Source organism: Pyxicephalus adspersus, chromosome 5 (assembly GCF_032062135.1).
Source record: "Pyxicephalus adspersus chromosome 5, UCB_Pads_2.0, whole genome shotgun sequence".
In the NCBI taxonomy this organism is placed as follows: Eukaryota; Metazoa; Chordata; class Amphibia; order Anura; family Pyxicephalidae; genus Pyxicephalus; species Pyxicephalus adspersus.
The window spans coordinates 63324354-63343100 of NC_092862.1; the positions used below are offsets into that span (position 1 = coordinate 63324354).

The 18747-nt window shown below is 36.9% G+C and overlaps 1 protein-coding gene across 1 annotated transcript in view; it reads right to left on the bottom strand.

Moving 5' to 3' along the window:
- BMP6 (bone morphogenetic protein 6) overlaps nt 1-18747 on the bottom strand; it is an 81220-nt gene that overhangs the window by 61375 nt on the left and 1098 nt on the right. The window lies entirely within an intron of this gene.

Here is an 18747-nt window from a genome sequence, read left to right on the forward strand (position 1 = left end):
GTAAGAAGACCTAGAGAACCAGGCACACAGATGTCACCACCAAGCTTCTTGACAGAAAGAGAGTGTGTTTTGAATGTACTGAAAACAAATACATCACTGGTATTTTATGTGCTCTGTTGAGTAGGTGACAGGGTTGCTTTGACTTTAAACTTTATTGTCATTTTACAGATGGTAGCAGAATATTTACACATGTACAAACACTTTAAAATGTATAATATGTGTATACTGCAGGGCATCATGTAGGATTATTTAATGTTTAGGAGCTATAAAATATAGTAACACCTAGTGACAGGAAGTGTTTCATAGCTGTAATGGTCATCAGGTTTGTCATTAGGTGATTGAAAGTTGGCTTATTTATTTCTCCTTTACAGAACGTAATATGGCACTCTGGCCTCCCTGCTGTTACTGTACGCAGTAATTGAGTACATTTAGACCTCTCAAGACTTTGATGTTTTTAATGTTCCCTGTCAGTCACTAGTGACTGCATTTCAATAGACATTATGTCACCTCTTTGGCACAACTAAACATAATGTCTAACACCTAAAAACCCTGTGCCAGGCAAGCGTAAGGCAAATGATGACAAGATAAGTACACAATTTTGCACCTGCAGGAAGAATTATTTAAACGGGTGAACACGGACAAGATGAGTGCTATTTGCTGCTCCTCCCTGTTTCATCCAGCTGTTTTTCTGAGCTAAGTAGTATATTATGCAACACGGCTTCTAGAGATTCCAAAAAAGTAAAACAAAACTGCTTCTGAGTTATTGAATTTACAGAAATATTTTAAAAAGGAGTGATAATAAAACACGGACACCTGACAATGTTTAATTACCTTTAAAGGGCTGTCCACCCACAGTTATAATTAGGATTAGTTAATTTAGTATTTACATGTCAATGTAGATGACATAATTCCCGTGCACCTGGAGGTTTTGGGTGTTCCTTCATAGCTTTGCATATTCAAGCACCTCCTGTTGCAATCTCAGTAATAGGGTGTCCAATTCCAGCCCTTGAGACCCAGGGTCTACATATATTTTTTTGCATTTTTCTAACAGACAACATATATGTTTTACAAAGAGTAGGAGGATGACTCCTATTTATTTGAAAATCTCGCTCTTTATGTGATCTTTAAGGACTGGAGTTAAGCTAAAAAAAAACATTGCCTCTTTCCCCCATTCAATGGCCCCAACAGTTTTGCAGAGCTAGAAATTCAAGTGCAAAGCTCTCACCAATAAAATGATATCGGAAATTGTCAGATGGTTTGATGTACCTCTGCTTTAAGAAATATTCATGAATCTCAGCAAGACAACTTAAAAAAAAAGTGCTAATTCATAGCAGCTTATTTTGAGACAACTAAAAATGGTCCATTGTTTTCTTCAGCCTTTCTTCATTTTACAGTTAACTAATTTACAAGAGCTCATATGGGGACCCTATGTTCTATTTATTAGCTTACTGTTTTATTAGTTTCTATTTTCTGTTTGTCTCATTTCAAAATTATGGAGTAACATTACAAACAAAAATGTGCAGGGTTAGTTGATGGATAAATGGCATACATACAGCTCCTTTCTAGGTTTTTAAAGTTCAGCTGTTTAGTTCCAGTTTTTTTTTTTTTTGCAACATTCAGAATGTTTGTCTTTAAATTATGAACTGGAAATCACCATTTGTCTGCTTTGCAAATCCATAGATGACAGCTTGAATAAAAACCTAGTCTCAAAAACCAAATTAAGGTCACATAGTCGTAACAACAGATCACTATCCTAACCTGGTTGCAACAAAACTTTTATTGAAACAAGTACAAGATGTGGGGAGGTGCAAAATGGATACCTACAAAGAATTTGCAGTAAATATTATATCATTAAAAAAAACAATTATAAATTATATAATATAAATCATTAAAAATGAAAAGTACAAAACGTTTACTGAGGTTATCTGTTTTCAAAGTCTTGTTTCTGCTGTTTAGTTTTATAGCGTCTCTCTTTGGAACTGATTTATTAAAGCTCTCCTATCCTAGACTATCTAATTCCAGCAAACTTGGAATAGATTTCTTGAAACTAATTTTTGGGAAATGTTTTCAATCCTGGACCAGATCCATTTGAGGTGTTTTGGATCACCCAGCTTCACCCAGGATAGTCTATCTTCTCCAGTTTTGGAGAGCTTTCTTGAATCAGGTAATTTGCCTTTCATATTGTAATCATATGGTGTATTTGTTTAATTTAAACAAACTGCCAACCCAATGTTTTATTTTCAACATTCAAGAGGTAATGTGGACAGAGGGACACTTTTTTCATGTTAGTAAAAGTAATTAGGTAAAGTAATTAAGAATTATTAGTCAGGAAACCATTTTCCTTTACAAGTCATTAATCACATAGATGGTACATATCATACAACTATATCAACATGCCTCTATTGTGCACAGTTATATTGTTACCATAATGCTATTTTTAATGAATAGATGCATTTTTGCATTCACAATTATAATACATGGAAAATATTTTTTTTCCATTGATTAAATGATTTTGTAGTATTGAATAAATTGATGACTACATCTATACAGTAGAATAAGATACTTAACCAACAATGCACATATTATTAGAAAAATACCATAATTAGGATTGAGTAGACATATTAAGTCATAGAGTACAATGATTATAAAAAAAAAAAAGGCTGAAAAGACACCATATTGTTCACTTACTGCGTTAGAGGGTTCCCTAGGTGAGTCGGTATAATAGCTGTGGACTAAAGTGTCCTTAAGGGAAGAAGATTTCCTATAGGTTAGATTAGAGTAAGGGTTTAAGAATTTCTCTCTTTTGGTCACTTAGTAAGATATCCAAATGCTTTTTCAGAATATTCTGTACTTCCATATGCTGGTTATTATACATAGTTATTACTCTTACTTTCTTTCCCTCCTGTGGTGATTTAGTCTGTGTAATAAGAGAGTATCGATCTTGTGCAAGAGCTTGTTTGTAAGCTCTTTTAAGAAGTTTCTTACTATACTACTATAGGAAGGGAGACCTATGTTTTTCACTTACACATTCTTCCCTTGCATCCAGCACACCACTATCTGCATGATCCTCAAATGAACATGATTCACAGACCATAGTATCTCCAAAACATCTCAGATGTACATGGTATGCAATAATTTATACCTACCTAAAGTGTGCCAAGGAGGAACAACCGGTAAACTGGTGACATGGATTTGGGCTCCCAAGGTTCATTCCTGAGTGTCAGAAGGGGGGTAGCCAACCTGGTACAATTGCACAGAAAGGTACTTTGGCACAAATTGCATAAAATGTAATGCTTGCCATGAGGGAATACAGTATGTTAGAACAAATAGCTGTCACGGTCCCTTCCGTGACAGAAGTTTGAGGATCTGTCAGACAAGCTGCATGTGAGATTATCTGACAGCCTCTTTGGTTTTTACTTGTTTCTGTGTTGTTGTTTGTAATGACCACTCCCCTTGCATCAGGTGCAGCTGGTGGTCATTACTGCTCCTCCATTTAGTCTGGCCTCACACTTCATGCTGTGCGGTTGATATTCACTGCTGGATTGTGAATAGCTGGAGTGTTGAACCATCCTGTGTTCCTGTTGATATCTGCTAAGATAAGTTGCTTTACTTTTGGTGTTTTTGGTGTATTGGTGTTTTGTGTTATTTAGTCGTTTACTAGGCCTCATGGAGACACTGGGTCCTTCATAGGGGAAGGAACCAGCAGTCTCAAGCCAGACACTACTGCCAGGGCTGTGCAGGGCTAGTAGGGCCTAGGTTCCTGAGTATGAGCATTCCTACCATCAGGGGATGCTCATACGGTTAGGAGATAGGGCCTGATTGGGGTGTCTGCAAGGGGTGACCATTCCCTTTTCCCTAGTCATTTGAGGCCTAGTAGTTAATACACCTTTCTGTTACCCTCCCCTCCCTGTTATACGTGACAATAGCTATTCACAGCATGCTGTGAGCATCATGGCAAGCATCTCAGTGAGATGAAGGTTACATGGTAAGTCGTCACTGCTGTACATCTCTGCTAGCAATAGTTACTTTTCAATCAGCAAATAACACTAGCTGTGTCAGAAATCCCTATACTTATAAACAACATTACGCCAGCTTTTTTTTGTTTTTTTTCTGATACAGGGATTTGTTTGAGCCGCAATTTTGTTTTTGATTTTTAATCTATATTTTTGTTACTTCTCTGCTCTAGTAGAAATATTAATTACTATTATGTGTTTCTGTTTCTTTGCTGTGTACAAAAAAATAAAAATACATTACTAAACAGCAGCATTTATTCACCAGCAGAATTGCAGGATCTAATGTATACCTATATGTAATGTAAGTCTTTGGGTTGTGATAATTTACTCTGTCAGGTTACATTCTCAATTTAACCAATTCAAGCAGTGTACAATAAAAAGCTAACCACTGTTCTTTCCCTAAGCATAGGATAGTGGGATCTCATGCATACCCAACTGCAAAGAACGCAAGGAATTATAGGTCAGTATTTTTTTTCCCTGTTTGATGTAATAAACCTAATGCCTAGGAAATGCTATTCAAATAAAAAAGTATAAAACTCCTTTACATTACAGACCCCGACCTAAAATTTCCTGTATCCACTTCAAACAAATAAAGAACAAGGGTTCAGTCAATCATAGGTCTAAAAGATTTATTTAACAATTAATTGAAAGGATCAGTTCGTCCAGGAACAAATTTATGATTTACAGTGAACATCAACTTGCTAAAAACTGGCTGAATGTATGATAAAAGCTTAATGAACCCCAGCAGGTTAGAAGGTCTGCATCCAACCCCCTGGTTAGCGGATTGTTTTCTATCTAGGTGGTTCCATATTGCCTAACTTAATCATCTGCTCTTCCCTTTTACTTTCATGGCAGTGAGATGTGGATGGGATACTCCCATGTATCTAAATGTAGGAAGTACAAGGATATATGCTAACCTAAATTAAATCAATCTTAGATATAGTTCACAAATTCAGAACCAACCCATTATAAGACAGTAGGGGCTCTACTAGGAATTTTCCTTTTTTGACGGTTTGCTTTGTTATTTCCTATACATGGGATAGAAAGTGAATTTGTGCCATTCCTGTTCTCAAGTTTTTCAAGAAGACATACTGTAAAATTACAAAAATTACTTTCTATATTATATAGTTTTTGTATGTTGCTAAAACAGGTTGTTTTGCGGTTGTTTTGCGATTGCTTGCTCTAGGTTTCCGCTCATCGTCATTGTTCTTTTTTACTCCTGTCATTGCTCTTTCTCATTCCTTTATTGAATAAGCCAGTATATTTCCCTGACATTTAAGATTAAGTTAAACAAATATGTCCTCCTATGGAAATAAAAAACCTGACCATATGGCAGAATTAATAGTGATAATTAAATACTGGCATTGTTTCATGTAATAAAGCTTATCTATTCACTTGAAACTTATCTATTCACGTGAAACTAGATTTCTCAGTGGGAAATTTGGGTTACAAAACAGGGAAACATTTAACTAAAGTACTGACATTATGCAATCATTGACTTCAAGAAGAGACTCACAGCACAGCATGCAGGCTATGGATTTCAGTACAAATCTTGAACTTAATTGATCTGGTGATGTAATTATGGAACGGAAAGGGACCTGTGGTGAGCTCAAGCAAGATACTTTGCTGTTAAATATGCACAAAATTTGCAAATTCAAAAGACATTGATACATACATGGAAAACATGACGAATGGGCAGGGAAAAGAGCAAAAAGGGAGTAGAACATAACATTTTAAGATCCGAATTCTTTCGGCTTCAAGTAAAATGTGACTTTTTTACAGAATGTGTACTGCCGTGTCAGATAAGGTCAACTCCACAGTTAGTTGACATTTGAAATATTGTATGAGTAAAAAGCCACAGATGTGTATGTATGCACTGTATGTGTGTGGTTGGGGTTGGAGGTTAAACAGGGTTCCCTATACTTAGTTAGCCCAAGTTAATGGACAGAAGCAGGTAACTACCCTACTTTGTTTGCATTATTGGAGGGAAAGACTGACCAAAATCAACATTTTAGTTTCTGGTAATCTAAGTCACCTATTCCACACTCATATGAAAAATTCAGAAGCTAGAATTTCACAGCTTCACAGTCTGTACAGAAAATAAATCCTGCAGTCATATACAGATCCAAACAGTACATGAAGATTCCCTTATAAAGAATTGGTACCAGAATTAAAGTGTATACAAAACTTTATAAGTGTAAAGTAAAAATGAAAAAAGCCAATGTACCAGGTTCAACAGAGTGATTTAGGATGCCTGCAAACCTTAAACAAAGCAAATCATTTTGGCGACTAAACCAATAAGTACATCTTGAATTAAATTTTTCTTGTAGTCTGCCTGTAAAGCCCCACAAAACCTGTAAAGTGTGCAAGTGAAGTCAACCTAATGCAGCTTCCTCAGATGATGTGGCAACAATTCTGCATTGCTTCTAAATACAAAGCAGAATTATCACTCATACGTATGCTGGCCTGGTGGCACTACAGTGGGATAATTTTTTTTAAGGCAGTGTGGCTATTAGCATTTGTACTGCTGATTTAAAAGCATAGGCTTGTCAATATGAACCTGGCTACAACTATTTGCTGCACTGCCTATGCTGCTAAAACCCTTCACTATGAGCTACAGTGTCTGGGTGGGGGACTGTGCCTATAACAAGTAAAATGTTTTGTTTACTTTATGAGGTTTTTACATAGATTATAATTGGATTTGTGATTTATTTAAACTGTTATACAGAGCCCTGTAGTTGTTAAAATTTAGAGGGTTCCTGTCTTAAGCTTTTAAAATGAACAATCATCTAATATGGGCAGTACACTTGTATATAACATAGTTAACTTAGGGTATTATATTTTTTTGTATCAACATATCAGCCCTACCTTATATCCGAGTGAGAGGAAGCTCCATACCCTTAATTACAAAGTTCACTATAAAGATGGACAGCTTTGGGAGAGGTAAACGTGCAGAGTGTAAAGGAAGTGAAATGCAGAGACCGAGTTCTATATGTGGGAGGAAATGAAGGCATCTGGTCAGGAGGGAAAGTTAGCCCTGGTTGGAAACAGGTCTGCCTACTAGTTCTGTGCTCTATAGCGGGTATGATATGTGATGGCTCAGTATGTTTTAGGTGCAAAGTGTAAATCACTGTCTGTTCTCTGTCACGCCTGCCTGTACAACCATCCTCCACACCTGATAATAAAGCAATTATAAAACAGATTGTAAAAATGGGCCATGCATGGTGACCAAGCATGGGATACTCACAATTATGTGAACTATGTATTTGTACTTCTTCCACAACCTGTAAGTATGGGGCACTGTCTGTTAGCAGGACCTTTTTTTACATTATTATTAAAACACAAATGGCAGACCTTAATTATGTGTATTTGGCCAGAAAAGTCGGTGAATTGTGTAGCAAAGAGGTCCTGGTTTATTAATAACAGAGATATAGAGATATATTGGTGATAATGTGCTAAAGCTATGAACAGACTATCCCTCCCTATATACACAGAGTCGTATACAGTTGTATAAAGTGCCCTCAATATTGTTTGGGATCAAGACACATTTTCTTTAATACACCCCTCTGTTTCTTTGTTTAAAATTTTAAATAAAGCATTTCAGACATGGTTAAAGTGCACATTACAGACTTTAATTGTGATATAAAGTTTAAAGCTTAATTTAAAGCTATTTGCATACATTTAACTTTTACCTTGTAGCAATTACTTTTTATAAATAGTCCCTCTCATTTAGGGGAACCCTAATGTTTGGGACAATTGGCTTCATAGGTGCTTGTGATTAGTGTGTTTCATTACTTCATTAGTGCAGTCAGTATGCTTGCTTCTACCATTTAGAATCCAGTGTTTCCCCGCCTATTATATCTAAAGCATTTCAGTAACCACCTTGGCTGGGTGGTTACAGAAAAGTTGGTTGTCAGACAGAGGTCGCCACACGCCTACAGCTTCTTCCCACCCAGCAAAAAATTTCTGCGAAGAATAGGGGAGTCTGTAGTTGTCTTTGTTTAACATGAGGAAAATGAAAGTCAAGGAACATATTATGAGACTGGAATAAACTAAAGTAACATCATTAGACACATCGGGGTAACCTTGTGATTACCCAAATCAACTGTCTGGAATATCATTAAGAAGAACAAATGCACTGGTGAGCTCTGTAAGCGCAAGGGGACTTGTAAGCCAAGGAAGACCTTCACTGCTGATAGAAGAATCTTCAATATGCTTAAGAAAAATCTCAAAATGCCTGTCCTGATCAGAAACAGCCTTCAGAAGGCAAGTGTGTCCTTGTCAGAGACTACTATCACAGAAGACTTCATGAACAGAAATAAAGGGGCTATACCGCAAGATGCAAACCACTTGTTAGCCACAAAAACAGGATGGCTGGACTACAGTTTGCAAAACAAGTACTCAAAAGAGCCTGCAGAACTCTGGTGGTGGGGGTGATATTGATTGGGAATGTATGGCTGCTACAGGCAGTAACACACTTATCTTTATTGATGGAGTAAGGATATGCAACAAGGTACTAAACATGACTACTTTAATATACCTAACATTACATTGTCACAAGCATTATGATGTCCTGAAATGGGGGGAAAAATGACCAAGTATAAAAGTTGTAATTTCTAAAACTAAAAACGTATGCAAATAACTTTAACCAATAACAAACTTAAAGTCTGGAATGTGAATTTTAATCATGTCTGAATTGTTTGATTTAAAATTTTACACTGAGAAGCAGAGGGGTAAATCAAACAAAAATGTGTTTTTGTCATAAACATTGTGGAGGGAACTTTGCATACTGCAAACTACCCCACTCTGTAGGTTTTGCAGGATACAGCCCCATTCTGGACCCTGTACTGTACGTGGCAAACTCAAGACTGTCCAGACTGTTCATTATGTCATGGACTGACCCGGCCACACACTGTGGTTTATGTGATATAGGTAAATCACTTCCTTTCTGTACACTGTGTTGTATATAAAATACCTTAGATTGCCTTATGCAGTATACTGTTTTGTATGTAACACACTCCAGCCTGGCTATTCTAAATGTTGTGCAGTACTATATACCGTATACTGCACACATTTTCATCCTAAATTTTGAGCTTCATGCTATTTACTTCATGTCACTTAGGATCACAGTTTTAGATATTCATACCACTGAGATACAAGACCACCACCCTGTTTACAGAAAATGTACATTGCTAGCATTTATCGGGCTGTATAGTTGTAGTCCGAAGCTATTCTTGCGTACCTTGAGTTGGAAAAAATAGAACAACTCCACACTCCTGGTTTCTATATACACAGAGGTTACAACAATTTTTTTTACACTCCCCCTCTATAGTTCATATGAACGCATGTCAAGCATAGTGTAAAATACATTAGTGAATGGTAAAAAAAATCATATTTGAGGGAAATTACAAATATATTAAGCTTTTTTTAGTTAAATTATAAATTTGAGATATTTGATAATACTGGTACTGTAGGGCACATGTAGCTGACATCTGCCTGATATATGCTTTTGCATTTTTGATGGTCTTAGAATTACTAAATTACATTGACATGCCCTGAATTTTACAAGAGGAAATACAGAACATCACAGATTCTTTTGCAACACAGAATATTTTAAAAATAAATGTCTAAAAGGTAAAAATATACAACAACAAGATTTTGGAACACAGAAGTTCCTAATCTATAGCGAGTATTGGCATAAAGAGTTAATAAAAGCTCCCTTAGTTATGATTTTCTTATGAATGCAGTAAAGATGGTTTAGGTAAACAGAGACTGTGTCTTGCAGCATATAGACCTCCATCTTTCCGAATCAACCAGCCTTTTCAGAAAAGAGAGTAATTCTCACTAGCACGTCATTAGGGAAAAAGAGTTCATGCCAAGTGAACCAAATAATTAATATGAGACAGAAAGTAGCAATTGGGGTGGGAAAATCATTGATGGTGTTATTTATTTGCACTTTGCGCAGGTCTTTGATCCGGTGAGGCCCAAAAAGATCAAATATAACACTTACAGGACATAACGTGGTGAAGTCTGACTCCAGATTTACAGTATAAACATCACATGTGGTAGGATATTAAGGTGTGACCAACCCAAAATCTACTCTGAGCTAAACATAGCCTGTGAAAGAACAGCTTATTCAAAGAAAATCCTCATAAACTCATAAGTAAACTCACTGTAATAAGCACCAGTTTAAATTGTATCTGTTTTGCAGTTGTAAAAATAACAATAATAATGTGAAACCCCAGGCAAATATTTATTTCTGCAAAGGAATTTGGATTTTTGTGGTAAACACACCATTGCCACATTGTATAACAGGGAATTTCAGGTTAAGGTTCCCTGGTTCTTTCTTTTATTCTTCCTGGATTTCCTTCCAGCTCAGAAGTGATGATGATGATTTAGTCTAGTAAGCAGGTAGAATCAGGAAACTGTCACCACTACTGCAGAGAAGTGTAAATTACAGCACTGGTACAACAGTTTTTATGTTTTATACCTTGTTTATATACTATAGCACATTTCAAACTTTGTTGAATTTTAGCACTATTGACCTCTTCTAGTTTATTTGCAAACTACATAATTGGGCATTCTACAGGGAGATCCTCATGATAACAACCAGAGTTTGAACTAAGCTGTCACCCTTCAAGTCCAAGTTGAGTCCCAAATCACTGACACCAAGTCCCAAGTCACCAAGAGATCTTCCAAGTCCAGTCCCAAGTCAATTCACTTCATTTATCCCCATCTGTCCCCATATAGAATCAGAGCATTTTCTTGAGCACAGGATTGGATTCTGAGTCCACGGATTTCACTGATGACAGCTAAAGGGGGAAGGAAGGCAGTGAGGCTTCTGTAACCCCCCCCCCCCCCCCAAAGCTGTCAGAGGAGAAAACTTAGAATCCAAGGTTCTCCCCACTTTTCTTGCATTCCAAGTTTTTTACTCTGACAGCTGAATAAGGGGTGGGGGGTGTTACAGAAGCCTCACTACCTCCCTCCCTGCCCTCTTTAGCTGTCAGCAGAGAAAGCAAGTTGCGGGTCAAGTTGAAAGTCGCTGGGGAAAACCCCCAAGTCGAGTTGAAAGTCATTCATTAGGTAACTTAAGTTGGACTCAAGTCCCAAGTCCTGGTAACAACCGAGGAGAACATCAATACAGATGCTTACAGTATCCCCGAGAAGTACATGTGAAAGAAAGGGTGACAACGCAACTGGGAGATGGGCAGAGTGCTGCCAGCCTATAATAGAAATTGTTTCAGCAACTACCTTACTGCAGATATGTTTTGATAAAGGCTAAGTTTTTAAAATAAATACTTTTGAAATTTCAACGCTTTTGTGATATTTTAGTGATTGTATTTTGATCTATTTTAGGCTTTTTGCCTAGTGTTACATTTTAAATACAGCCTGTTATACAGAAGGCATCACAAATCTCACTGCTTTTTCTTGTGAGACAAAATCCTGACCAATCTAAGCAAATCTTAAAACAGACACAGTTTTTTTTTCTAAAACATAAATAAAACATATTTTAAATGATGGGCATAGTAGCTTTGTATATGTTGTATTTATTTATTGTGTTTTTTATTATAAGTCAGGGGAGTGACTCCAATAAAAATGTAAAATTTTGACAAACTTCAGGCAGGCCGATTTTGGTGTCTTTCCTCTTCCAAAAACACATAGTGCTTTGGGATTTCTTTACCATACTCATATTAGAAAAACAAATCTGAAACATTATCTAAGAGGTTAAAAACTGAAAAGTTAAATTGTCCTAACATTATTTTAGTTTCCCTACAATAGATTATACTGTATTGTAAGTGTGATCCAGTCTTGGTAGGATTTGTTTTACAGGTTATACTACTCATGAAGCATTGGACTTGAATAGAAAGGGTTACAAAAATACATGCAGACAGAAAAAAAAGTGTCCTTTTACAATCCCACACAAAGACATAAAATAGACAGATGATGGCCAAACTCTACTGCTGGAAGATGAGGAGCTGTGATTTATGATGTCATAAGATTTCTTGATAGACTTTGCAGATCTTTTTTGCTCATTTGCAGAAAGCGAATTCTATACGTTGCTTCTTCAAGCTTGTGATACAGCAACAATGCACAACTATGTAATGTCTGCCTGCAGATGAATGAGATGTATGAAACACCTAACATCTTGAATGCTCACAGTAACGATTAGTACTTATTCCCAACATAAAATGAGGTATCTGCTTGCATAAGGAAAAGAAGACAATTTTTTCCATATGAGATTTTCATCTTGAACTTTTCCTACATGCAGTCAATACAACTAACCTGTCTACCAGTGCCTTATGTTTTAAATTGCATTTTGTTATTGGAAACACATTGAAATCCTCCAGATTGGTAATGGTGTTCCCTTTATATGAAGGCATGTAGCAAAATCACCAGAGGATGCTGTTAAATTAAAGGAAACCTGATGCAAAGTAAGGGGTATGCTGAGATCACAATTTATTCCTATTACAGAAATGTAACATTTCTAAAGAAAATATATAGTATAGGAAGCCTGCACATATAAACTGAACTTTTCTAAAAATGCCAATGTCCTGGCTGATTTAAGGGCTACATTGCTTTCTGAGTATTTATCTTGGAGTAAGGACCAAAAGTTTTGTTTACATTCTCATTTTCTAATTTGCATGTCTTTTCCATATTGGTAAATCAATGCATTAAAGTCAAAACTGACCAATCAATGATCACATTCAGGAAGGGATCAAACAAGGTAGCCCTCCTATTTTTCTCTTAACACAGCCTTCTTGCATGTAGTAACACACTGTTCGGTTCCATTTCATCTGTTCTGTATGCTGGGTGTAGTTCTGAGAATCTGTTCTTACTGTACGAATGGGCACAATCTACGTAGCATATATCTAATTAGTATGTCTGGTGTAATGCTCACCATTAAGTGTTATGTTTGCGTGGATGCTAGTATATGTTGAATTACGCTTAGATTACTTGACCACATTCTTTGTTTATTTACCATTTTCTTTATTGTGTGCATTCATAAATCTAATAATATAATAACCAAAAATTTTCATTAAGTCTATTATTATTATTATATATATATATTTTGTTATTAAAGGCTTTTGGAGAAACTCTCCTTTGTTCTGCATTAAAATTCCTAAAGATGTAAACAACTTGGTTATCGCGTGAGCAAAAGAATGATAAGATCTGAAAGTAGAAACTAAATCTAATCTGAAAAGCAGGAAACAAGAATAATGAATAGTATGGCACAAGGGCAGTCACCGTAACAAGCCCCGCTGAAAAGGAAGGTCAGCATCTGGCTTCCTTTCAGCAGTTTTCTTATCAGAACAGACCTGAAAAAAATATCTGCTCAGTCTGGGAAAACCATTTTCGCTCCTATAGTATGGTGCTTCTACTACCTAAAGTTGAATATTATGTTTGTAAATAATAAAATGAAATTATAGTATTCACAGGCTATGTGCAGAAATCCAATCTACTGCATAATTTGATTTTATACAAAATAGAACTAACACACAGTTTGAAAAAAAAAAAAATGGTAATTCTACTAAATGTTGCTATTTTACATAAAGGTAACTGCTGGTGAGTAGTACCACGCACTGGCTTCTTGTAAATTTCTAGGGGGTTCCAGAGATATGGTTTCCCTTTGTGCCAAAGGCTCATCTATGAGTAGGAGTGTTTGAGAACTGTTTTGTGCATGTGGCTGCATGTAGCTTTTGTTAACAAAAGCAACAACTTTTAGCCACACGGTTACTTTTTCTTCTCTAAAAGAAGAACTTCACCACAGCCACCCACAAACATGTCGCTTCTGGGCAGACAACAGCAGTTTGTCAACAGCAAATTTCAATTTAGCCATTTTTTGGAGAGGAATGCTGTTTAGAGTTGAAATGCACAGGAGATAGTGTAAAAATTCCTGGTAAAAATGCTGACAGAAGTATGTTTTATAACCTAAAACATTTGTTACAGGCACAGATATGCCAATGAACTGTTATTGTTATGTAGAACAATAGAATATGTAAGATTTAACATGAATAATGTGGAAAGAATCCTGTGTAATCCTTCCAGATACCAGGCAAAAAAAACCTTAACTAGAACTTTCTCATTATGTGTTATGTGCTGTATAGAAAGACCAAAAGTGCACACCGAAGAGTCTAAAATCTATTGATCATTTTTTCCTGGAGAACACAGCATTTAAGAAGAACTCCAGACACAGATATTGGCAGTGGAATACATTGTCAATACTTTTTTTTGCTTGAAAGCACAACTCCTCCTTTACTCCATTTACTGAAACATAACTTATTTCTCTACTCCTACTGTAAAATATAAGACTACACTCATATGACAGAAGATGGATATATAAAGTGACCACTAAAATGTATTCACATTAAAAAAGAAATGTAGACAGTCATTCCTTTTGCCAAATTGCGGGCAGACATAAAAGATACAAATTACTGCAATTCTGTAATCATTAAAACATAATTAAATGTATTTTCAATTCAAGGAGTAAGTACCTGAATTTGACTTGGCGGCAGCTTTGTGCAGTCCCTGTACAGCAGGGCTGGAGTATGAGAGAAAGCAGTGCAAGGGTCCCATATGTGCGGACAAGAAACATGCTCATAGGAAGTAAAGTCAAACTGACAGAGAGAAGAGCTTGTCACAATGCTGCTTCTCATTTCACTGTCCAGACACAGGGAGCAGTGGTCCAGGAAGACATAGGTTCAATAAAGTGGGTTGAACGATAATACCTCAGCAATCGAAAATTCAGACTGCAATGATCAGTCATGTACTTTCCTTAACCAATGTACATTGCAATCATCAGTGGCTAAAAAATTTTGGTAGTTGACCTGTGAACACCAACTGCAATTCAGCAACTGGCCACTCGGCTTGACAAGAGAAGAGGAGGTGAGTTTTTTTCTCTTTGTTTTTTCTCTTTGAATTGTATCCACTTGCCAAAATATAAATGCTTGAAAATACTTACAACACATGCATAAGAAGTGACAAGTGGTCCCAATTCAACACTATGGAAATAGCAGGGGAGGCAAGGTGCATGGAGTGTTTAAAACAAAAAGCTGCAGCAATGCTGCCACACTCTTAACGCCTATCAAAAAAAGGACAAATAAATGACATTCAGCAATATAGACAATTTTAGGTAACAAAACCACCTAAAAACATTTGCAAATACTACCAGTCTGAGCATGCCCTAAGCTTTGGTCATAAAAGGGACCCAGATAGCCTCTGATCATGAAAGATGAGAGTAACGGGACAGATATTGGTCATCATGGAGGAAAACCTTCACTGGCCTGATAATGCTTTCAACTGCATATTTGAATTGTTAACAACTTGCCACCCAGAAGTCACTTTGTGAGGGTTCTGCAGACTGATCACTCTTATAAGATGTAAGGGGATAAGTAGCTGGGTTGGGTATGTCAGTCTCAGCATAAAAGGTAGTGGGAAAGGGAATGGTTTTCTGCCCCAGGGACCATGCTCGTTCCCATCATTGCCGCCACCACTGCTCACAATTGTAAACCGTGGCAATTTTTAGCAAGTCTAAGAACTGACCTACAATAACCCATGTACTCTAATCACATGGGCTAAATACATCAATAAACGTAAGCTATACAGTTAGGTCCATAAATATTTGGACAGAGACAACTTTTTTCTAATTTTGGTTCTGTACATTACCAAAATTAATGTGGACAATTGGGTCATTGTCCATCTGTAATATGAAACGCCTCCCAATCAATGTGACTGCATTTAGCTGGATTTGAGCAGACAGTATGTCTCTGAACACCTCAGAATTCATTTGGCTGCTTCTGTCCTGTGTCACATCATAGATAAACACTAGTGTCCCAGTGCCACTGGCAGCCATGCACGCCCAAGCCATCACACTGCCTCCGCCATGTTTTACAGATGATGTGGTATGCTTTGGATCATGAGATGTTCCACACCTTCTCCATACTTTTTTTCTTGCCATCATTCTGGTAAAGGTTGATCTTGGTTTCATCTGTCCAAAGAATGTTTTTCCAGAACTGTGCTGGCTTTTTTAGATGTTTTTGAGCAAAGTCCAATCTAGCCTTTCTATTCTTGAGGCTTATGAGTGTCTTTGCACTTTGCAGTGCACCCCCTGTATTTACTTTCATGCAGTCTTCTCTTTATGGTAGATTTGGATATTGATACGCCTACCTCCTGGAGAGTGTTGTTTACTTTGTTGGCTGTTGTGAAGGGGTTTCTCTTCACCATGGAAATGATTCTGCGATCATCCACCACTGTTGTCTTCCGTGGACGTCCAGGTCTTTTGGCGTTGCTGAGTTCACCAGTGCTTTGTTTCTTTCTCATGATGTACCAAACTGTAGATTTTGCCACTCCTAATATTATAGCAATTTCTCTGATATTTTTTTTCTGTTTTTGCAGCTTAAGGATGGCTTGCTTCACCTGCATGGAGAGCTTCTTTGACCGCATGTTGTCTGTTCACAGCAAAATCTTCCACATACAAGCACCCCCCCTCCCCCCCAAATCAACTGCAGGCCTTTTATCTGCTTAATTTATAATGACATAACAAAGGAATTGCCCACACCAGCCCATGAAATAGCCTTTTAGTCAATTGTCCAATTACTTTTGAGTCCCTGAAATGAAGTGATTGTGCTAAAAAAAAAGGTTCCTCAAATTTTTATGCAATCTTTTTGTTCAACCTACTGAATTAAAGCTGAAAGTCTGCAGTTCAACTGCATTGGAGTTGTTTCATTTAAAATTATTTGTGGTAATGTACAGAACTAAAATTAGAAAAAAGTTGTCTCTGTCCAAATATTTATGGACCTAACTGTATTTCAATAAATGTATGGCTAGATGTACAATTTCTCTTTTTCATATAAATAAATATGTGTAATTTAAATTATTTACACATTATGTATAATCAGAAGACCATTTGGTACATGTATATATTTAAACTTTGTCTACACTAAGAACAGTGCTCAGACATGCAGCATATTACTAATTAGTGTCTTAATTCCTATTACAAAACAATACAAAACTCAGTCTCTGAACATGACCATTTGGAAAATTATCAACCAAATCAAATGTATACCCATTATCAAAAGATAATGAAAGGACAACAGGCAAAACCTAAAGAATTTCTAACAATTAAAACAGGGTAATGACCAAATGAAATGTCTAAATTGTTTCAATCTGCAGGCAGCACTGTTTTTTCTTTTTATTTATGACACATTCGCCTAAATGTAAAGCCACAGTCTTAAGCTATTTTCCAAAGGTCAGTATTTACGTGACTTGTTTTAGACCCAGGCATTTCATCATTGGGTCTCTGTGCTTCTCTATGGAAAGCAAGCAGAGGCTGGTGGGAGGTTCTGTACAAAGCTTTCAGGCACAGCAGCATGCCCCAGAACTCTCTGCTCTGATACAAGTACTAGGCTGGTACCTGGGAGTAGTTATGCAAATATCAAAATGCATTGATGGGCGGATGCCAGTCTAGAAGAGTGAGCAATTTTAGGAAGGCTGCATATACACAAATATACAAGACTTAAAGAGTAACTAAACTCAAAATTTCAAAAAATAAACTTACCTTTAATCCCGCAGGGCAGTTCCATCCCTCCGGGGGTGTCCTGCATCGGGTCCCGGGTCGTCCTGACACTGGGCGCTGCCATCTTCTCTTCTTCTTCCTACGTCACCCGACCCAGGTGCGAAATCGGGTGATGTAGAATGGAAAAGAAAATTTGCCGATCTCACTGCGCATTTGCGCGAAAAGGCTCCAGAAAGAGTGCCCAAGAGCCTCCCGGGATGCCTGACGTAGGTATCCGGGGAGGCTTTGCGTTCCTATTCATTCTCGATCGCCTAGGCGGTTCTCCACCTTTTTTTTTTTTTAAAGTGAAAATTCTGATTTTAAGTACGCTTTAAGGTAAGGGTAGGGTTCAGCTATAAGAAAGAAAGTGAGGCTTGCTTCTGGTTTAATTCAATGCACTGACCCTGAACAGGTAGGTAGATCACATGATTTTACTTTACTAGCTGCATGCTTGTCATACATCAGAAATTCCAAGCTCTCAGAGACAGCCAAGCTACTGGCATTTTCAGGAGGTCAGCACTGGCAACCTTTCTTTTATTTTTTAAACATTTAATTCCCCTGCACAACAGAAACACTGCATCTAGTAACAGATTCTTTAAAAACATCTTAATCCCAGCCAGTTACTACAAAATAAATAGCAATGTTATACTACTCTGTGGAGTATGTAAATCGTAATAAATCAGACTATTATGTCATTACAGTATAATCAAAGTGTAGTAAACCAGCTTGGTACATGTCTGCCGGATCATCAAAATAAAACTGGAAAAAGGAAAGCCAAACAACACTGCAAACACAGAGTATGAATAAAAGATTCCCAACAGCAAAACTTAATATTATTTTGGAACTGGTGTATTTTATTTTGTTGCCCCATGTATTCATTCCCATGTCAGCAGGGGTTACATGTAGCAGACAATCTCTAGCCCTGATTCAGCACTTCCTTGTCATCCTGTGATTTGGGTGATTGTGATAAATATTATCAATCTGAAAGTTGCATTGTCATCTCAAGTCATGTGATGTCCCATTTTTCTATTTTCTCACAATATCACTCCTGGGTATGGCTGGAGTTATATCTTACTTATTTTATACCATTCTCTCCCCCTTCACATTTACATTCTCATTTAAATCAATGCATTGTCCTGAGTGTAACAATTGCAGTTTAATACATTTTAAAGTGCCCATTTC